This window comes from Anoplopoma fimbria, chromosome 6 (assembly GCF_027596085.1).
Source record: "Anoplopoma fimbria isolate UVic2021 breed Golden Eagle Sablefish chromosome 6, Afim_UVic_2022, whole genome shotgun sequence".
Classification (NCBI taxonomy): Eukaryota; Metazoa; Chordata; class Actinopteri; order Perciformes; family Anoplopomatidae; genus Anoplopoma; species Anoplopoma fimbria.
Window position 1 is genome coordinate 9,395,434 of NC_072454.1, and position 24,066 is coordinate 9,419,499.

General features: G+C 39.2%; 1 protein-coding gene across 2 annotated transcripts in view; it reads left to right on the forward strand.

Moving 5' to 3' along the window:
• The first annotated feature begins 14,388 nt into the window (after positions 1-14,388).
• The window catches only part of chrm3a (cholinergic receptor, muscarinic 3a), a 75,880-nt gene continuing 66,202 nt past the window's right edge, over positions 14,389-24,066 (forward strand). For both annotated transcript variants that reach the window (XM_054599980.1, XM_054599981.1), the window contains exon 1: positions 14,389-14,719. The gene's annotated coding sequence lies outside the window, so the exon portion shown is untranslated. The remainder of the gene's footprint in view (positions 14,720-24,066) is intronic.

Sequence of the window (24,066 nt, forward strand, 5' to 3'; positions counted from 1 at the left end):
TTAGTGAATGTGAGAATGAGCCAATGACAGATCGCTTATCTGTGTGCTCGTTCCAGATCCTAGTGATAATCCAAAACCATTATACTAGGTGTCAGTTACCAGTGGCTATCAGACGCAACCTTAACATATCAGTCACAAAGGCGTTCATTAAAGCCGCTGGAGGAACAATACTAAAAAAATACAAAATCACTGGAGGGAAAGCGAGAAAGAAATCATCACTGTCAGGCAGATGGTGATGTGATGATTAAAGTCAACACAGTCCATGTTAAATCAAAGTTGATGCTCATCGACTAGAGTGCTGCTCAGCAGTGCCGCCTCTTGTAGTCATGATTAATATTATAAATTAGTGACTGACATGTTTGTGTAAAGCTGTTAGGGACTTTGAGGCAAAGTATGAAGGTGACGCAAGCAGCAAACTAGCTGGAAGATCACTGTTGTATCAATATGTGTACAAAAAATGTCTTTAACAGGTACAATGGTGCAACGTCTCTAAAATTAGAACCTGCAAAATAAGAAATCAAGGTTTAGTCATGCTAAAATACTAGTAGTTATATAACAAAACAAACTTAAAAATAGTCAGAAGATAATAAAACAAAATACTGTATACTCTAGTTTAAGTATGAAAATTGTTCAGTCGAGATGAATAAACAAGCCTAAGGAAATAATAGAACGACTGAGTAATGTAAAAGACATAAAAGAAAGGGTAAGCTTAAAAACTTAAATGTTTTCTTCAAAGGATGTAATCAGCAGACCACACAGCCACAACTCTGTCCTCTCCTTGTTTGAGTTGATGCTGTAGTGTGATCATCTATTATTCCTTCACCCTCTCCAACAAATAATTGAATACATTCAATGCAACCCCGCTTCTCGCCACATCATGGAACAAATTAAAATATCTCATCACCATCCTCCATTAACGTTAGATGCAAATATCCTGGTCTGCTTTCAAGGCAGGCAATTTTCTATACAAAACAGGCCCCTTGCAAAATTGCATGAACCTTACTAAATTCAGCAGAAGGTGCCATCAAGCACACTTACATCTACCATTATTTTTTGAACAATCCTCCTTGAAAGCATACGGATTAGGAAGAGCAGTCCACCTCACTGATCATAAATGACGAGAGGCAAACTGCTTCTAGGTGGCTGCCCCGTTTGATTAACAAGCAACATGTCTTTAAGCACGAATGGATCTGCAACGAGGTGCAAAAAGCTTAGTAAAATAAAGTTAATCACCCGACTCTTTACACCTGCAGATAATCTGAGATCCAAATGACCTTCTTTACTCGTACCGTCCTGCACCAAAAATTGAAAAAGAACTCTCATGAGTTACAGTGTGATACTGTTGTTTTAGTATTTCCACCAAGCAACCACGCAGACATTTCGGTGTAAAACCCAGTTGGCCCAAAGCTGCTTCTTTTTCAATATTTAGACTTCTGGAGGGATTTACGGGTATGAAGAGTAAGACCGCAGCTCTGCAATACTAATACGTTTTTGAAGGCGGCAGGGAAAAAGTTTCAATATTTTTTGCCCATGGGTCCTTTTCAGAGACGTTATGTGATGTACAACTCCCAGATCATTGTGTGGCTATGATGAGCATGTCTTGCCATCACTGGACTCGGTGTTCCCAGACAACAGTAGCTACTAGTTTAGTCAGTCACTCGGTCTGTCTGTCTGTCTGTCTCTATCCACTCCTCCTGACAGATGAGGAATGAAGCCTTGCCTACAGTCAGACGGGGGGAGAGTAGAGTGTGTTAGACAAACAGACTGAGTGTTGCAGTCAGTGAAATATGTCAGGTTCAAATGCTGGGACATTGCTCCCCTGTAATCCCTTTGCGCCGTAGATTAGGAAAGACATGATGTAGTGCCAACTGCCAAAATTTGTATTCTGGTCATCTCTTTCTTTCTGCAAGAAGTGACTTTTGGCCATATTTAGTCCCCCGTTGCTTTCAAAGGGAAATCGAGCCAAGTAAGGGCTTTAGTTTGAATTATCAACAGTAAGAGCCTCGTCCTGAATTTATTTTTGACCTCCGGAAATACAGCAGCAGTAGGGCTGAGATGTAGTCTGATGTAGTCAGCTTGTTCTCGTTACAGAAAGCCAGTGGTGTGAAAACGCATTCATTAATCAATGTCAGAATGAGAAAAAAAAGGAAATAGTTTGCAAAAATGTCTCATAGCCACAATGTTCACGTTGGTGAATATGATTTAAATGGAAGATACTAATCATGTGAGCTGCAGTTAAAAAAAAAGTAACATCCATGCTGGCAGCTCTGTGGGTCTGTACTTAGGAACAGCGCCACTTTGAGCTAAATGGGCTCATCAGTGACAACGCTAACACGCTGAGTTTCAGCCGCTCTTATACCTTGGTGTTTCTTTTCTTCTACCTTTGACACAATCTTAGTTTAGTGTGTTATCATGCTAATATATGCTAATTTGCACAGAACTACAAAGTTCAGCTTAGCCTGATGTCATTAGTTTTGCAAGTATATAGTCATACACCAAAGTATTTTAAGACAAAAGGAATTCATTTTTGTCCTGATCGTGGTTCTGGAGTAAAAAAACAGGGGCTCACAAATGTTAAAATGTTGTACATGGATAGAGGAGTTGCCTTTTAAAACAACAAAGTAGCGGCTGAAGGGTCGTAGCCTTGACCTGGTTAGCTGTCTCGTTCTTTCAGATAACGATATCTAACTGTGGAGATTCAACACCAGCATTCAGACTTGCTCTTATTGCACTTGCCTTTCTTTGTCAGCTTTCCGTTCTAATATGATCTGTCTCTTTCCTACGTTCACAAGCTCTCCTTCTCTCTAACACACACACTCACTTCACTATGTCTCTTATCTAAATCCTTTGTATGGAGTAAATAAGCCTCAGAGTAGACTGACAGTCACTTTGCTATTGGAATTGTTCAGTTACCTTGACCCTTGGCTGCTCATCTCCAATGCAACCGTTCTTTATCCAATTGTGATTCCCTCAGCTGTGTCTCCCTCGCTGTTGCTCCTTTTTTGCTCCTCTGACTGTGTAAGTGGATAGTGCAAAGACTCATATCACAGAGTGTGGCTGAGGTAAAGGTTTATTCATTTGTTTTCTCCTCGCGAAAAAAAGAAAGGAAGAAATATATACACATATTATCATTGAAGCCCTGAGGAGTGGGAAAGAAGGGGGGACAAAAACCTAGTTTCTGATTTTAGTTACTTTAATTGTCTCCATAAATTGGACTTAATTTGTCAGCTGAAATTGCATTATGATGATTGGCACAGGAGGGGATGAGAATTTTAACTGTGCTACGCAGCACTAATTGGTTTCTCACCCGGCCCAATTTAGAGTGAGCAGCCAGCACGTCACGACCCTTCATCATTCTAATAAGGAACACAAACATTTCAGCCTGCATGTTTATGGCATTCTGTTTATTGAAGGTGCACACACACACACACACACACACACACACACACACACACACACACACACACACACACACACACACACACACACACACACACACACACACACACACACACACAGTTTGAGACCTTATTTAGCAGCTTTATAATTGAATGGTTTTAAAACTTGGCCCAGTGTTGTTTACAGTAGTGAGGAATATCTTGTATTCTAATGCTTGTGTTGTTTGTTAAAGAGCGGGATATAAATGTTTTTATTTGATTAGAGTTCAATGTTCCAACCAATGAAGAGTTTGTGAAGTTAACCCCAACTAAACTTGTAAGCGCTTATAAGTGCTTCACACAACTTTTGTTCAAATGCTTATCTCCCTGTAGTGAGAGTTAACCGGGGACGTCTGAGTGAAGCCCGTGTCCACAATGTCCTAGGGTCCGAACCCTGGATTATCTTTTTGTGAATCCAGGAGGAGGTTGAAACGTGGAATTTGCAGATATTGTGGCGGCAAACTAAGAACCCACTAGCGGACAGCAGCAGTGTATGAAAAGGTCAAACTGAAGTTGGAGGCCATTCTGGCTCTGTTGGCCATGTCTGCTGATTCAGGAGACTCAACCTGAATCATCTTCATGAAAACTGAGAAGCTCAATGAGCTGAAAAATGTCACAAGATGTCTTTTGGAAACGACAGCTTTGTCTGAAATCAAGCCTTTGTCTTTTCTCCCTTCGTAATACACAATAGTTTTCTCAATAGTGAGCAGTGAATTGAGATTTTCAAGCTGTCATCACTGACAGGTGAATAGTTAAACAACAGCAGTTAGGCATCTATAAAATGGGAAGCATGACTTTATGATTGTAAGCAGAGAGTGAAAAGTTTGTCAATTAGCATTAGCATGGACACAATATTTTTTTTTTCATTGTGGACATTTTGAGGGCAATATATGCTGGATAAATTAATACAGATTTCTGAGACTCTCATAAAATGGTCTACAGTAAATATAGTGCAGTGGATAGTTAATAGGGAGTAATACCAGACAAAGCCACCAAGTAGGCTGGACTCTGTGCTGACATTTATTTGTTAAGTTGCTGTTACACAGGCCAAGAAAGAGTCTTTAAAGTGGCCCTATTATGCTTTTCCACTTTTTACATGTAAAGGGTCCGTAGAGTGTAAAACCTGAAGTCCACGCCTAATAGGAGTTACCCTCCCCCTCAGAAGCTCCTGAGCTGCCTGAAACGGCTCGATTGAATTCTGTCCTTCACTTCAGTAACTTTATGAGGTCACAATGTTACGGAAGTGACTCCTTCCGGCTAGTTCGACCCGCCCTCAAACAACAAAAGAGAGAGAAGGAGCTGAAGCTCCGGAGGAAGAGTTTTTTGAAATGTCAAACGTTGACCAATCACAACTTGAGATACAAAATATGCACCCGGAAAATAACATAATCGTGCCTGTTTAAGCTCAAAAGGACTTTGGAGGACATTTGCGTTTTGTATGTGGCCAATATACTCAATGCTTAGAATTGATTGTTAAGTTACAAACATGTGACAGCTGTTAATCCATGCATGCATATGGTGTTGTCTGCGTTAAATCAATGTTTTTTTCTGTCTCCCTTTGTTGTCTCTGCATTTCTTTATGAGCACTGTCCCTTCCAGATGTTATTTGCACCTGCGATACATGCTGTGTCAGCCCCCTGGTGTTGGTAGTATCTTGGCAGTCCTCAATGCAGAACTGCATGTGAGGACATGTGAGAGGTGTGATCAAAAACACCTGCAATCCTGGCACGGTGGAAAATAAGTACTAATGCACACACACGCACACACACATATATGTTTTGTCCCCAAAGACAGAACGTATCTTCTCATGTTTATCAAGGTTGTTTTTCAAGTGACCAAGATTTTGGTACACACAAAATTATCATCCCCCATGTAGGGACTGTGCTGACATGACGTGTGATTAAAAAACACACACATGGCATTTACTGCTTTTCAGGGGATTGTCTCTGAGGAAGCGGCAGCCAAAGTGCAGCTTTGTTATTACTCTTCTTATTTTAGGTCTCAACCTTGAAGATAGATTGTCACCTATTCACAGATTATACTTATTCGTGCATTTATTTATCGATACAGTTAACAATTGTTTAAATGGTTTGCATCAAACAAATATTCCAACATTATAGTCAGTTTCATGTGATTTTGATATTTCTTTGCTGAAAGTAAAAGAACGGGGACTATTATTTTTCTCACAAAGACAACTTCCTTGTTTTGTTGTCGGCACATTCTTTTCATTTGCAATTATGCCGTGTTTGAAGCAGGTGATGGGATTTTGTTAAATGACCGTAAACGTTTTTTATTCACTGTATGTTTCATTTTTATTTCTGAATTTAAAATGAAATGTTATTGTAGAAGTGGATATTGCCCGTCTTTAGTAAGAGTGATTTGCTTAAGTGGTGATTTTGATTTTAATATATATCTCTGACAATTGCTAATGGATAATTGAAAAAACAAATACAAATTTGGATGCGCAAAACAAGATGCAGGTTCTGCTGCATATTGAAAGGATCATGTTATTGGAGCTTGCGTTAGCCTTTGAGGGTCTGTAGGAGAGCAACTGTCAGCCTACTGGAGCTGTATATTGATAACGTAATGATGACAATGTTGAAAATTTCAAATTACCAGAATACTTTTTTATCAGAGGACCAGCCTGCAATTCAGAGCTAGTTTTAGGCTTCTCTTAACATTGATGAATGTACAGTTTAGTCTCTGAGACATCCTGCTCGGCTACAGGGAATGTCACGTTCCTTTTGTTACTGGGTTTTACTTTGGTCTGGGACTTTAGTTTTATGTTGAATTTGTCTTTCTATTCATTACATTACATTACAGTCATTTAGCAGACGCTTTTATCCAAAGCGTCTGCTAAATGACTGTAATGTAATGTAATGTAATTCCAGTCATTACTGTTTCTCTTGGTAGTATAAACATGGGCTTGATTTCACAAGAAAACTAATGTAAATCTGCTAGTATTTAAATTCCATATTCAAGACTCAGAAGCAATTTGGAGGCAGATATATATCTACTTATGGTATTTTGTATCTAATCTACTTTTTTAATTAACTCACGCTGGAGTGTTATTAATCTTTTATATAATCAAATCTCCAAATCTCTATCTAAAGGGTGAATTATTTGATCCAGAAAAGACCATGTGGAAACATTTTACACAAAAGCCAGACACTTATTTTGAGATATTGAAGGACGGAGACACCTCCTGACCTCCCCGATGTTCAAAAGTTTTAACACAGAAGTTGAGTTTCTGAGTTTCTCCACGTTGGTGGGAAATAAAGTCAAAGTGTCATGTACACTGGCTTTAAAAGATATGGTCTTCATATAACTTGTGTTATGAAAGGGAGAGAAAGAGGCTGAATAGCTCATTAAGTGAGAATAACTTACCTTCTCCCTTGTTTTTCCTCTTCCTATCTATCTATCTTTTCCACTCCCCTCTCTGTTTATCACCAAAGATATGATAAACAGCCTGTCGATTTTAATAACCTGAAATTGCCTGTTTGTTTATTGTGTTATGTTTATGGGTAACTGGAGTAAATCGCTCAGCTATGAGACATGTTTCTGTTATTCATGTTGTTTACTCTGATATTATACGTACATGATCCGTCCATCTTTCACTCTGAATACATGAATGTGCAGTGTTGCATCTTTTGTCAACAAACTGTCAGCTGTGACTGCTGGGTGTCACTATGTTTAGTACAGAGTGTTTTGAATCTCGCTGGATATTTATAATAAACAGCGTGTTTGGTGATTTGCATACACAGTGGATTTATCCCTGAAAAATGTCAACCTCTCCAAAAATGGGGGAAGCCGGAGATAGCAATGTTGGTCGAGCGGTCCACTACTTTGGTCCGATATAAATTATCTAAAAAACAGCTTAATGGATTGCTAGTGAATTTGGTACACACATCCATGGTGCCCAGAGTATGAATCCTAATGACTTTGGTGATCCTTGTCTTTTCATCAACATGAGGTCGACATTTGTGGTTTTGAGTGCAATGAAAAAGAAATGGATGGATTGAAATAATGCGCGGTACACACATTCATGCCCCCCTTAGGATGAATCGTAATAACATTTTCTCTGGACCATTCATCAGGTCAAAATTTAGATTTCATATTTTAGTTTATTTTCAAATACCTGTCATTCCCAACGGAACATCTGGTTGTTAATTCCGTCCCTAAGTACGGCTAAAAATACAATATTTTTACATTTTACCGTTACTTTTTTCCCATTTTCTCTGCCGGCCAAGCTTAATTGTACCGTCCTGTTCTCCTCCACTAACATGACATCCGGTTTGCCATCACCCTGCTGCCTGATTCCATGTGGATGCAATATATAAAATGCTAAATATCAGCATTTATAAACATCAGCATAGCGCTTCTTGTAGGGGTGTGAATCTTCACTGACCTCACGATCAGATTATGCTTCAGCCAAATGTTGTTTACAACAAAGCAGCTAATATTGGTGAGCTGAAATGAAACCAGATTCACAGTTATGTTCTTTCGCTGCATCTTAGAATCGTTAGAATTTCCACAGCTTAAAACGCTGCTCACGCCTCATTTTTAATGTGAGTATCCAGATAATCTTGTTCCTAAAAATAAAGTTTAGTCCTCAATGGATTTTGAACATGTTCATGACTTGCACAATAATACAATTTGATATGTAATGTACTTGTCAAAAGTATGACCTCTCACTTCTTAGAGAGTTTTTTTTTTTAAATACGTCAGCAAAGTGCAGATATGACAATGCTGGATATCTCTTCATGAGGTAACAAGACGTAACAAACTGTTTCCCCGTCCATCAAAACAGTATGACCCAGCATTATCCCGTAAGCCTGGCAGGGAGGGCTCTGATTAGTCCTGCATGAAGAGCTAATAAGAGTCTAACAACCAAGACCAGATGTGTTTTTTTCTTCAGAGGGCTGATGAAAGAGGAGGATATTTTTCAGCATTCAACCTGATTGTGTAAGTGCAAAAAGATAAGATGGGTAAATACGAGTGCTTAGAAGTAGACATGCAGACATACTTGTGTTCTACAGCATGTGGGCACACACACACATACACACACACACACACACACGCACACACACACGCACACACACTAATTCGTTATAACATTGTATCCCTTTGCTTATCTTGATTATTGCTCCCATCCCTCAGATCTCTTTGGGATTTTTAACATCTGGACGTTTGGAGGTTTAATCCGGTAACCAAGCCAAGAATCTGCTTGGGAGACAAAAAGGATGAACACCCTCATTTTGGCCTTTGATATTCCGCTATTATCCAGTACATATAAGGGTTCAAAACTCAAAAATTATGCTCCGTTACTATCCATCCTTCCACTTGTTGTTTTTCTATCGCTTGTGTCCTCACTGTCACACTAATTCCTTATCACGGGCGAACACACGTGCCCCATGAGTGCATGTGTTTTCCACTCTAACCAGTAAAAAACCCCGCTGGGTATCTTTCCTTCATGCATATTGGAAGATCAGTATTTGACTTACCAGGTGTGCGGTTGGTAAATCATTAGGAAAAGGAGTGGAGCTGGCTCTCGAGGAGGAGAGACAAAGCAGCATATGGTGAGCAGCAGTTGAGCCATGGCATACTGACACAAACAAGTGATTTATGCATTGTGTTGTTCAATGAGGGGAAAGCCCCATTTTTGTGGCTCGAGGAGGAATTAGTCCAACTGGGTCTGTCGAAGCTCTGAGCCATGCTGGTAAGTTATCTCAAGCATGGAAAAGCTTCAGTCTATCCCCCCGTGTGTTTCGAGTCAATGAATGCCAGCAATCACAATTCATCGCAGAATTCTGCAGTGAACATTTTTGCCGAATATTAATGGTTGACATTCAAGTTCATGTGTGTTGTGTGTTGACTGTACACTTGCTAAATAGCTTTTTTGAGGGGGAGAGAGAGAGAGAGGTCAAAAGATAATTAGATTTGGTTTCTTTATCTAAAGGGATGTTCCATACCACTGATAGTGATAATTAATTAGCTAAGACCTTCAGCATAATTAAAACCCCTCAATAATCTGACTTTTGTTCTGACTGAATAGCTGCTGACTGATGACAGATGGGACCTGGAGAAACAGGGCAAGTCTGGGGAGTCGTCAACTAGACGACTCTGTTTTGTATGTTGCTCCTCAGATCACATTCGCAGTCATTTTAGTTTCATCCGATTCAATTGAGAAGAAAATGAGAGATTTTATGAAGGTCGCTGTGTAACGTGCATCACAATGAGGCTGTGGTGGCAGCTCATTCACCTTGAGTCTGACAATGAAAAAAAAATCTAAAAACAAATTAACTTGAAAGAAAAAGTCAGACAGAGACATCATTTTGAACCAACTCAATGAGCTAACGTAAGCTTAACTATTTAGCTGCTTTTTATTCTTCTTTTGACGTGAAGTCAAGGTCCCATTGTTTAGAAAATGATTTAGAAATTTTGACTTTCCATCATATCAGTTTGTCATCATCATTTCTCTCTTCATTACTCATAAATTTTAGAAAATGTCTAAAAGTCCAGATTAAAGCCGGGTCTCTATCCTTAAATTCTTTCCTTAACTTGGAAGCATTTTGATTGCCTCTCAACGGCTCTTAACATGTTGATGGCGAGCCAGCGCCTCACGGCTAACGGTGCTGACAGGGATAACAGTGCAAAATACAACTAACAATGTAAACCTGTGTGCAAACCAAAGGGTGGGTGCTACAATTGCACGTCGACGCTGTCAGTCGGGACGGCGTTATCGGTTGTATCCGCCGTTCGAAAGCAGTGCAGAGCGGCAGCTGTGAGTTAATCAATGGTGTACGCTCACATGCACTAAAAACACATGCTGGCTTTTTCAACGAAGCAAGAAGAAGCTCAGATAACAACACACACAGAGGGAGACTGACTTCATTCTCTGCTCAGGTAGACATTACTCCTCTATATCTTTACATACATAATAGTTTGTTGCTGTTATATATATATATAATGTTCAGACTTTTGCAATGCAGCTCCTTTAACTAATTTGCTACTGAATCATGGCTGTTGATTTACAGCATGTTGCCCTCCCTGTATTTTCCTGATAAATAAAACATTTTGATGCTCTGCGGTCCCTAGTTGTGTTTCCAGTGGGTGGATGAGGGGTTTCAAAGCATGCATATGCAGCCAGATATTTTGTGGAGCAATCTTCACTATGAAGAGCTTTCATGGTGAAGGACTGAAGATCCCGTTGACAGGCCGTAAGGCAAATAAGTTCTGCTGGGAGACAGAGAGAGACCGGGCCTACTTGTATATTCTGCTAACAACCTGCTAAAGGACGGGGATGACAGTGGGGATGACAAGTCAGGCTGTGATCAAGGTCAGCGCTAAAATGCCTATGAAAATGCAGAATTCTTGGGACATAGAGGATGAAGGTTTTTAATATCATGTGAAGAGAGGGATGAAGAGATGCTCGACAAGGGGAAATACTGGATTGAATGCGTGTGCTTGAGGTGAATGAACTGTTTGAATGAAGGTAGATGTTGGAGAAAAGAGAAATGATGAGAAAAGAAACCCATATCTGGGAATGCTTGATATTCAAAACCTCATTGGTATTCAGATGCTCTTATCTCATTGCAACGTGTCAAGAAAGGACACGAACACACACACACACACACACACACACATAGAAATCACCCTGAGGGTATTAGTTTCTAATTATTTTTCAGGAAAAAAAACCCCACTTCTTCCAAATTGAAAAACCCTCCAGAAAATCAAAAACCAGTTGTATTCAATATGTCAGCTGCACCAGTACCCAACCAGCATCCCAATATGAGAATACATGTATCCATTTTTCTCTCTGTAAATGCTACCCGAGTGCATATTAAAAGTACGGTTATGTAAACAAATGTGATAAACAGTCCTGAGTGATAGTAATTTGTTGATCAGCACAGATGTGTTTTTCCAGCAGGGATAGTCAACATGAGGTTCTAAAGCTTTCTAACAGTATGTCTGAGCTGTAATCATCGGTGGAAATTACTCACGCTGTGAAATCAAAAATGTAGGATCAGGCAGATGATATTTTTCTCTGAGTGTAACCCTGAATAACCCCGACTGTGGTTAATATGAAACATTAAATGGTTTGAAGCAGTGATGTATGATGTTTTCTCAAATAACCGAAAAATAAATAAATAAATGCCTATTCAGTGGTTTTTAAGGCTTTGGGTTTATGTCTGGTCAGACTGACTTTCTTTGGTATATTCCCCGTTAAATACACAAATAAGAAGTTCTCAGGAGAACATTACGTTCCTAAAACCTTTCTATTATCATTCACATAGATTTTTCATGGGATCACTATACTTCAATGATCACTCTAGTTATATCCGTCATGTGCAAGAAGCTTTAAACATTTTCTATCACAAGAATTATGTTTTATGTCAGCACTGTATCAACTTCATTATACTATATTACAAAAACGTAATGATTTCAGTCCTCTTTATTTCAAGTAAAAACTACTATGCTCACGATAATACAGTTTATTAAATTAGTTTTTACAGACGACTAAGCTGTTGAATCAATATTTACATTTTTACATTTTGTGTTAAAAACCATTATTTTAATTATTTATTATTTATTTTTCTCAATTGATTATTCCCTTTGCCAACAAAATGAGTGAAAAGTCTTTGTTATAAATTCCCATAGCTCGAGGTGATGTCTTCAAATGTGTTGTTTTTTCAGACCAACAGTCCAAAACCCAAATATACTTAATTTACTATCATGTACTCCTCACATTTGAAAAGTTGTAACCATCAAAAGTTTGACTTATTCAACTATCAAAATTAGATCAAATACATTTTCTGTCAATCTACTGATCATTGCAGTTTTATTCCTATGTGAATTATATTTCAGAAAAGAGCAACCAAGTCTTTGCAGTAGATCATATCTTTTGTTTGGACTGAGTGGGCAGTCACTACCACAAAAACATTTTTTTTTTGACTACCTGTTCAAACCACAGTTTTCTTCACTTCTTGTCCTGTGCGGTGCACTGAAATTTATTTCCTGTACATGAAATGAAATCTTTCTGGGAGAAGCGTATATACACTTTGTTAGAATCTAACTCTTGCGCCGATTGTTTATAGAACCTTGTTTTTCTTTCAGCATAAAAGCAAAGACGTGTTCAGGGTTTTTACGAAGGCAAAAAGTAATTTCAATGTTTCCACATTATTTCCTTGTAATTGGTTGTTTTTGCTGACGCTCTTGAGAGTGGGAGCAGGATGGAAGAGGCCATTATGAAGTGAAATCTGTCTCTGTAGACCAGTGGGCTACTGTGACTTGGTTATCAGTGTGTTCATGCAGTTCTTGAGGAATCAGACAGTGTGAAATTGCAGGAAGGTGAATGTTGAGGCTCAGCTCGGAGTGTGTTTATCGAGGCCCACATAGCAGGTGTGCTGGACTAGAACCGCTGACTGGTTTCTCTTTACCATCCTATTATTTATGATGTGAAAAAATAAATTCTGACACCACACTAACTATGTATCTTACTCGGAGATGACTGACACTATATTTCATTACATATTTCTCTATTTGTTTGCTATTAACACTTCAGGTACCGTTTAAATAAGGCGGTGATCACGTCCGCCATCATATTCAATGTTTGCTCTATCAGCCTGGACGTAGGCAACGTTGACATGAAATAAATTGGCTCTTATGTCAATATTTGCCCTCATTATACCTTGATTTATTTGTCTCTTTCTTCTCTGCTTTACATCTTTGCATAATATGCTAGATTCTTTTGATACTCACACATTAGCAAATATCCAGGAGGCTATAGGTGAGTACACAGCACACCCAACGTGAACTCCAAATTTAACCAACCAGATCAGCAAGTGTCTAAGCCATCTACAACAGTCACAATATTATGTAAGCCTACACACACGCGCACACACACACACACACACACACACACACACACACACGCACACACACACACACACACATTAATATACACCGGTGTCCAGATGGAAAGAACTGGTTCTCCCCTCACAGGATGCAAACAAGCCGCTGATGGGAAAGTACACACAGACAACAGCCTACAAGGCATGAGGATGATGAGAGCCCTGTAAATGTTGGAGGAAGTCGGCACGATATCCTATTCATGTCTCCAGCCGTTCTGTGTTTTCATAGAAATATTGCCTGAGCACTGGGAACAGGAAATGTGGTCCGAGGGGTCTGCAGTGAGTCTGAGCAGGAAGCTCTGAGGCTCCGTTCCACGAGTCCCTGCAGCCAGCCGTAATTGGCTTACACATTCCTCCAAGGATTACCACTCTCCCCTTATTTGTGTTTATAAAAAAAATATATTAAAACATTTGCTTTGGCTCCTTGAATTACGCTCAGTGTCAAAACACATTCAGTTTCCGCTTGCCTTGTTTTTTTTCTCCACACATTTAACACAGAGTTAACAAGTGAATGAGGATGTTTCAGCTCTGATATAACACTTTCATATTGTTTGATTTATGTGTAAGTGTCACCAGATTAAATCTACATCTTCACTGCTTTTCTCTTCCTCTTTTCCACCTCTTCATTTTCTACTCTCCTAAGCACCATCAGTAAGAATAGCCCATTTAATTTGTATCTTTTTTGGCTGCTTGATTGTGTGGAAAACAAATTGTTTGCTTACAGAAAAAAAAAAAACCCAGAAGCACTCTTTTGTGTTTTTAAATTGCGGCCGAATCATTTTTTATTTATTTTTTTGGAAAGAGAATGCAATGTAGAAAACAGGACATTGCTCTTGCCAAATGACATAGCACTATTCTGTTCCAAATGAAACAGCTTGAAGCTTTTGGGTGATGACAACGTCCCATTATTAAAACGGAAATAGCACAGACGCTTGCAGGGAGACAGATAGGGAAAAAAAAAAAGGAGGACCCCCTGACCAGTTTGATCTCGTTTTGAAGTTTGTCTTCATCCGCCAGTGTGCGCGTCGAGCTCCTCCAGCACCGAGCTTTTATCTATGAATGAAACTGGACCTCTTTATCTGCCGGGTGTGCCACCTGCCGGTGCGTCACGACCGCTCTGGCCAATCCCGACGCAGTGAATCCTCCGTGCGTCCTTGGAGAGATCCCCGCTGTGGTGCTCACATCGCCGTCCAAACCCACGGCGAGCCTCGTCCACCGTGAACCTTTAGCGCTTCAGATGAGCCTGGATTGGGACTGACGTAAGCCGACTGCTGCTGTGCCAAACGCGGACCCATGCACACAAGTTTGACTGGATTGCCATTTCCACATCTACTTCTGCTGCTTTTTGACACTATTGAACGTTATGAGGTAGGTGGAAATATGACACAAAAAAGAAAAGAAAAGAAAAAAAAAGGTTAAAGTTTGTTGTACATATTGTGTCACAGTTATGTATCTGGTTTTACTCCTAGAACCGGCTGCTTTATTTTGCTTTTCGCTTTGAAGTTGCAGGCACAACGTAATAATAGATTATTGATGAGGCTACTTGTCTACAAAGCGCATGTACTGTATTTGGGATACTATTGGAAGAAGCATTAGATATGTTTTTTTCTTAAAATGTAAGTTGGCAAACAAGTGTAGCTGCTGTTTCCCCCCCCCCCCTGCTCGGCTCAGCATCCCTGCCCAACCCCTCAGATGCTTCTCCTCCAAAAAGAATACGTGTCCTCTCAAGCAAATCTGTAAAAGTTGATTTAAAAACACGGACAAAATATTGGATTTCATATCTTGATTCTTCCATACTGAAAGTAAATGAAAAAGGAAGAAGAAAAAAAAAACATTGTCACCAAAATAGAATACTGTTAGAATAACGTGTTATTATAGAGATCAGATATTAAGTATTTGTTACTGCATTGTCGTGCACAGAGGAGGAAATTAATTGTGTCCTTACATGGCAAGCGTAAAAGCTTTCATGATTTGGGGTGACTGTTTATTTATGATGCCCATAGATGGCAATGTGAAGGAATGTTCCCTCTTGGTGACCTGGGGGTACTTTGACATTGTGCTGGACAATGAGTAAGAGCAGAGGGAATGGCATCTGTACCATGGAGCAAATATTTTCCTTCTACTCCACGGCTGGCATTCTTTATCAAAGAGGCCCGAGTGAAAGTTTGACAGTACAGTTTCCGAATATGAATCGCAAAACTATTCCTCCACGGCCGCAGACCCCGATAGTATAACACATTTAATATGTTGCATATATCAACACTACCAGCGTGTTTTTATATTCGTATATCAACAAAGGCATTGTGAGGGAACAGTGCAGTCTAGCTCCTTGTCACGGTGAATGCATGGTCTGTTACTAGTCTGTAAAAGGTGGAGCAGGAATGTGTTTAGATGATTATGACTTTCCATTGCCTGCTGTAGGGAGAGACGCAGTGGAGGACATTCAGAAAAAAGAGACACATGAGGGAGAGGGTGAGAGAGGAAGGTGAGCAGCGACAGAGCTTTCACGACTTGATGTATTGTCTGAGCCACGGTCAATATTGGTTGACCGATATCTTTTTCAAGCTTACTTCTCTTGACAGATGGTTTTGTTGTGCAAATTGTTACTATGGTATTGATCATCATCATTACTTTCCCAGATGTGCTGTGGGTGGAGGATGGCACTTTGTGACATTGGTGTAGATGGCTAAAGTGGGATGGAAATGTCTTTGCTTTTACCCTCTGCTGTAGCTGTGGTTCTGCGTGGGTGCTGCACTCAGTGGCTTGTTGGCACAGACACCTTTGGTTTATTGGTCCCATGCTTGTCAATATGTACCCATGCTGTTGAAAAATGAATGTACACTGTTGAGAAGTGCAAGGTTAACCTGCCATTTCTAAGTCATGTGGGGCATATCATTTACTGGAACTTAAAGTCACTGTTTTTCCCTATTTTTCATCATCAAATTAATAGTTTTGGGAAATACTTGTATTGCTTTCTTGTTGAGAGTTTGATCAATACACTCTGATGTCTGTAAGGTAAATATGATGCTGCAACCAGCAGGTTAGCTTAGCTTAGCTTAGCTTAGCATCAAGATAGGCAACGGGGCTAAACCTCTAGCCTTGCTCTGTCCTCTGGCAAACAAATCTGCCTAAAAGTACCTCTAAAGGTACCTCATTAATTTATGTACCATTTGTTTTTTTCCTTTTAAAAATCCCAACAGTAAATTCAACAATTTGTGCTGCTCAGATTTCTTCGCCTTTAGACAAATCCAGGCTAGCGGTCTCCTCCAGTTCCAGTCTTTGTGGATAAGCTAAGCTAATAGGCTTCGGATGTAACTTCATATTTTCAGTGCAGAAATCTCATTTTGGCAATAAAGCAAATGAGCGTATTTCCCAAAATGTCCAGTTGTTCCTTGAAAGCAATTATATGCATATGTTGCAACTCATTTTAGCTTTATATGGGACTGTGAAATATGTCTTGGGGAAAGATTGACGGAGACACTGCTGTGTTATTGGTTTAGAAATGGCAAATTCAATAGACACACAACAAAAAGCACAAGAATATTCAATAAACATGAATTATTAAGTGAAATAGAAAGTTTCAGCTTCTGTATAATCCTGAAAAAAGCATGAAACAGTAGGCTATAACCCTCGGGCCACAGCTTGCACTGACTGGCACCACTAGGCTACTTTTAGAGCAGGCAGCAGGAGACAGTGATGGGGATTTTACAAGAGTCAGCTGGCCAAACAGACAGGCTAACTCCCCCATTGGGTTTCATTAGGGCTCTTCTTGATGTTAAAGCCTTTTTTAATCCACTTTCACAGCCATGCAGACCACAGCAGCGCAAAGCACAGCATCTATCTTTAGACAGAACGCGGGCAGAAAGTTTTGCATCTCAGTTCGGTCATTAAAATAATAACACAAAAAATTCCCCGTAGTTGACCTTGAAATGTCTCAATTGAAGTGTTTTTCTGTGCAATATTTGTGCTGGAAACTTCCGTGCTCATGGGAAAGGTGGTTTCTACTGATGCGGTAATTAAAATGCATATATATATATATAATAGAACTGAATCAGATACATGGGCCCCATTGTCACCAATATCTAATCAAGCTATTTAAGTCACTATCTGCATAATATCCGATCCGGTATCAGTGCATCCCTTGTGATTTCAGCGACAGATAGAAAGCTGTCAATCAGTCTCCGCTAAATTGAATTGTTCACAAAGAGCTGTGTTCATGCAGCTTTGCACTCCTTCCTTGTTTCTCCAAGTAGACAAGCTGCCTGAGGGTGTGTGATTACAGTAAAGCCTTAAGGGGTGAGTGCACTTTGTATTTGTCTCCGCTCTCTGGGCGGCTACTGTTGTCCATGTCCGTAGCACCTGCTTAGCTTCAGAAATGCACTGCTGGGAATACACTGACTCCATTGGCCCGATCGGCAAGAAACATATTTTATATGGCCATTCATTAATAATTATTAGATACAATACATAAGAAGTGGTTTAATCATAATCATATTGGTGCCTAATGCAAATAACGTGCTATTGATTGATTTGTTGTCATTTCATTGTTATATTACTTGCGTTAAAGGCACCCTACGGATGCAATTCAAGCTTTTACAGCTGACATAACGTGTGTAAAACTGACACTCATCGCTCTCTGACCTTTACTAGTTGTCATAAGCTTAGCTGGAGCTGCCCCTTATTGGTGGCAATAAGGTGCTCAGTTCAGGGCTGTTAACCACCGCTGCTCCATGTTTATCTTAGGATATTGTGTATGTTCAGTACACAGCAACCCACACACACACACGCACGTATCGAGACAATGCAAGTGAGATATAGTTCAAAGGTCGGGTATTGGCAAGGAAAAGGATGGGTGATTTACGGAGGCAGAGTGGAGGTCAGCGGTGAAATGTACACAGGTTCACGTAGGTCTGTGAGGTATATAACCTCTTCGGTGGGTTGCACATTTAAGTCTGTCAGACGTAACTCTAAATGTTGCACTTGGAAACAGCCCGCATGCTGCTTTTCGTACCCGTATTTCCATACAGTTTGCAAATGTCTAGAAGCTGGTATGCTCCGCTGCACCAGCAATATCTATTTGGAGATTTTTTCTTTTGCCTTTCTTTAACATTTTATTTCTTCTGTCCAAATTTGAAGTCATTCCTTTTCTCTGTCTGTCATGTTTCACTACCCCCCATCTCTCTCTCTCCCTCTCTCTCTCCCTCTCTCCCAAACTGTCTCACTCTCTTTTCTTCTGCTCTCTTGACATAGTAAACCTCACTTGAGGGGAAGTCATAACCCTATCTTATATATGACTGCTCTTTTATGCTCTCTGTCTGTGGTTAGCAAATTAATAACAACTTGCCATTCCATCATTTTCAGTGGAGGTGCAGAGGGCTGGTTTCCAGGTAAAAGAGAGCTGTACTAACAAGAGACGGGGACAACAGAGAATGATAGAGTATATCTGAAAAACTACTTACAGAGAGTGAATCTGCACCAGCTCCAGTAATGACGGCTGTAGCACAGAGAAAAGGGAGAGATTATGATGATGACAGATGTTTGACTTTGCCTCGACGAGCCTCTGACTCTCAATATTCAGCCGTATATTTCTTTGTTTCACTGTTGCCGTCGTCAATGGCTTGTTTAATATTCTGAGTTAATGTAGTTTCACATTTTATTGATTGCATTAAAGATTGCTTTGTATATTAAACTCTAGCATACGGTACGCCCTTTTTCCTCAGTGATCTTTGAAAAATATCTACAGAAGCTCTGGATGCTTATGTAAAACGGACACATTTCTCTTCATAAACATTTTGAGGTAATGGGAGCTGAATGTTTAGTCATCTTAATAAACTCTGTGGTTTTTCGTATTGATTGGCTTCAGTTTCATGATGCTCTACAGCTAAAGATCCTGAAAGTAGCTTGTACAAGATCATGTTTAGAGAGGGATGACTAGACGCCTGTAGATATGAGTTAACTGCTTCTGTGGATGAATGGAAACTATAGAAAAGAGGAAAAAGGAACAAATTATTCCTTCTGTCACAACAACTGTCACAACAAAACTTAATTCAAATACCTTTTTAAAGTATTGAATAAAATTGAGGTTGAAAACACAATAATGCCATTCCACAATGCATCTTGTACTTTTTAAATAAACTTTGCCTTAATATTTTAATAGTGAGAGTGTTCTTTGAATTTTATTGATCCTTGTTTTCCACATTGCTGAATTCTCCAAACAGCATGTCTGCCTCCTAACAATGCAGCATTCATAATTTTTATTATTTTATTTCAACAAAACAATATGTTGTCTGAAGCACAGACATTTATGTACAAATTGATAAATGCTCACAATGAACTTGAACACTTACTCATCAAATACGCCCAACACAATACGCCCGACACACAGTGGGAAGCTGTTTCTCAACATTAAGACAACAGTATAGACGGTGCAATTTGCAGTTATGGGTTATGATTGCAAAGTGACGGAGCTGTCTGTCAGCGGGACATTTGATTGGATTTTTCAAACTGAAGGAATCTGAAGAATACCACATACTGTGTGATATGTTGTACGCACAAAATAATGGCATGATGGGGTTAAAGGCTATTATTTTATACACAGAGATGAATGGATAGAACGCTGTCCCACCTGCTGAATATTTATGTGTTTCAGAGCATTTATAATTCATGATGAGAATCTCTTGTGACAGATGTTGGAGTAGACAAACAAACATCTGTTGTTGGTTCAATATAAAAATGCTTATTTTACTTTTGGATGTTGGTTCAAGTTACGTTAATTTTAATTAATGTTGCCCAATATGACAAATGACAATTTGCCTCAAGGCACTTTACAATCTGTTCATCCTACAACTCTCTTTCTGTAGACTCTCAATTTAAACAAGGAAAAAAAGAATTCCCTGTGAAGAAAATCCCTTAAATGGTGAAAATAGAAGAAACCTCCAGAAGATTAACAGAGTAGGGATCCCTCTCCAATGAGATTACAATCTGATTACATCTGGTTGTGTTTTGGCAATAATCTGTCATAGCACTCGGTGATAATGCAAAATTATAATGTTTCAATAGAATCGCATGGTGTTGAAATCTTATATCAATAAGAATACCACAGTGTAGTTAAATCCTACTTTCGGTTTTGACCTTGTTACCCGCGTGTACAGTTGGAAATATTTGTTCATATATTTTCTTTCTTTCAGTTTTTTTAACTCTTATGTTCTTAGTTAAATGAGAAAATACTTCAATTCTTTCATTTATCAAGTAATTCATTCACACAGAGTATACAGTAAGTAGGTTTAACTATGTGTCAACATTTTGAATCAAGCTTCGATCTATTTGATTTCATCTCTTGTATGGATATAATTTGGATTTTGTTAGTCAAGATAAGATACTTATGTTAAATGGATGAAGTTGTAACTTTAAGAAGGGAGCTGTTGTTTGAGGAGACACTGCTTTTAAATAGTTTTATTTTATTTTTAGATATTTTAAATAAAATGTACTCATTCTTTTATAAATGTTTATTTACGCAACTCTCAAATCATCGCTATAAAAGCTTAAAGGTTCTATTACTTAAAAGCTCCATAGACCCTGAGACGCTGCCGCCCCCTAGCAATAGGATTGTCTTTCTTCAATCTTGATAACCGCAAATGGACGATTATAAAATAGAAACAATCCCCCTCCTCTATTGTTAACTATTAATTAAAAAACGATACAGTAGCTCTGAGAATCTATAGAAAATGACAATTCATAATATTGCAATACTCAAAGATACTTACTTACACCGATCATATAATCATTTTAAGTGTGAGATGATTGTTGATAAATAATATTTGACTAATGTCACAACAAGCACCTTCTAATTTAAAACTAAACTGAATGTGTTTGAAGTTTAATTACGGCAACGTAAAGTTAGATTACATGCTGCAGTGTGATTAGGTTCCTGTCAAAATGTATTTGCCAGAATTTATCAGCAACGAAGTTCTTTTTAGGACTATGATGTGAAATACTTGGCACATTCTTCTCTTGTTTTCTCCAGTTTATTTGTGGCTGACACCCGCTCCCTTTTGTAATACAGCTCATCAAGCTCATATCAAGTGAGTCAAATTGTGCGTCAAGCACTCATCTTTAACACGCATCCTGACTTAATCACATTGTTTTTGCTTTTGTAATGTTCCATCTCCAAATCATGTTAGAGGTGAGATTAAGGTGAAGAACTTTCTAACGTAAAATCATTTATCTTTGCTCCTTTATACCTGTTTCATTTCAAACAGTTTTAGTTTTTTCAGTGGAGAAAAGAGGCAACCATGTCATGAGGATCAGTTTCACAATATCAGAGTAGTTTCTGAATTTATGGTGAGGACAAGTGACAGAAATGTAGACTTTATAACCACTGTAGTTCCATATGGATTTGGCCCTGGGACATACCTACTGAAGGACATGTTTGAGAACTGAAATTTCTCCAGTCTTTTTTTTTTTTTTTTGTGGATCACAACTCTGTTTGATCTACTTTCAGCAGTGTGCCTCCACTGCTGTTGTTTTGGCATCATCTCTGTTAATGGTCCTCTGTGAGTCAAGTACATACCCCTCTTTCATGTAACACCTGTCACACAATTAAAGCAGTGTGAGGGATGTTTTTTTCTCCAAATCCCAATTTATCACAAACTACTTCTGGAGCAGCATATGGCACAGAAGAGACGGAATGGGCCGGCCATTATGTCTGCTGCGAGGATCATAGCTGTGGGTGTTGATAAAGGACACCGTTGAGGATTTTTAAACATTGACAAGCTCATGGGATGCAGTTTAAAAAAACTGAGCGAGTGCCTTTTCAAGGGGATTTGGAGTTGCTGATCGGCCGCTGTGCCAACCTGTTAGAGCTAATATCTCTGCTGAGTCGCTGCCAGCTGTGATTTTGATAAGATTTGGGAAGAGCCGCTGTGCAAAACAGCAGCATTTCTATAAGCTTACTATACAGTGTATGCTGTGGTTTGAACTCCTGAACGTGTGTTCATTTTACTGTTGGACATGTTCAGCTTTTTCTCTGCTACTGAGGCATGATTTATGTCAATGCGTCGATATCCCAACTTTAGTTGATCTGTTAAGTTGATTTGATTTCATGAGAGTGGCTGTGATTTTAAAGGGTATCCTAGCGTATTAAATTTGAAATATTCCTGCAACCAGAAGTGACACGAGAGGGTGGAAGTGCAACTGAGAGCTTCATAAGACATTTGTATGTGACCAGAATCTTACAGTTAAAATTAATTATCTGAAAAAAGGGTTTAAGTTGTAGGACGAAAACACGGACAACCAACAGATCTGACAACACTGCGGTAGCAACCTGTTAATCGTAGCCACACCCTTAAGCTTCCCCTGCTTTATTGTCAATTTTATTCTCAGTGGGACCATAATTAACTAAATACACATCATGCTGTATTGAAAAGGACTTGCAACTAGCGATTGAGTCCATAAACTCATGGTTACAATGTTTACTGAGCTAATAAATCAATTGAGAAGGTGGGTCATTTTTCTCATAGACCTTTATACAATCAGGTTACAAGTGGAGGCGCTCCCTGATTATTAAAAAGAATGCAAGTCAAAGGGACTCAGAATTGGCTTAATTTTAAGACCTAGAGATGTCACCTGTGAATGCCTTTTCCCTGAACAGTACTGTTGAGAATTTGAGCAGATGCTGCCATCATGCTTAGGGGATCAAATATTGAACTTTCCTTTAATATTACAGCCGTGGAACTAGTCAATTGTTAGAACAGCTGGTTTTGAGTAAACCTATTCACCTGATTCATCGGTCTAACAGAAGTTTGTTTGTTCTACCTGCACTCTGAATGATGTTTGAAAGTTGCTCCTTGTAGCTATATTCTTGTCTCAGTATTATCACCAGCCCAAGTTCCCACAAAATGTCAAAGTAAGACTGACATGTTTAAAGTAAAGTGAAATGAACAACTCTACTTGAAACATTTTTTTGAAAGTGTAAGAGTGACAATTTTCCCTGTTCTTTAAGGGAGTTCAAACCAGCACCTGTCTTTGAGTCTGCCTCATTCCTCAGTTTGATTGACGTTTCAAAAAAGAGACGAGGCGTTGTAAAACTTGTACCAGGCCTGGGTGAGATCTAGAGCGAGCCCTCTGGCTAAACTCTGTGGAGGAAAGTTAATCCAAGCCAACAGGACTTGCAGCCTCCAGGCCAGCAAGTCAAATCCTCAGCTGACATTTACAGGAATCTAAAGCAACAAAGGCGACTGCAAATGACTTTACTCCAATTTGCTCTTTTGTCAAATGTGCCTCTGAAGAAGTGTGTGGTTCAATACTTGATTGTCAATGGTTAACTGCACAGTGGGGTTCTCCTGTTGGACAGCTTGAAGTCTCAGACCAAATTAGACAGGAGGTACGCAGATGTACAATGTTCCTTTGGGGATTTGAAGTGTTTCATAATAGTCACAAGCGGACAACAGCCTGATTATAAAGTAGAGTAAGTGAAACCCTCTTAGTCCATCAACCAAATTGAAAACGTTGCCTGTAGGCTTTACCCTTTACAATTTGCTCTTCTGTCTTTTTATTTGCAGGCCTCTATATAAACAAGCAATATTCTTCACAGTTCTGTTACACTGATAGAATACACTGTACACTGTACATTGTAAAAAAAGGAAATTAAAGATGATGAATAATCAGTGAGTAGTTATACTCCAATCCTTTACCTACTGTAATTGTCAATACAACAG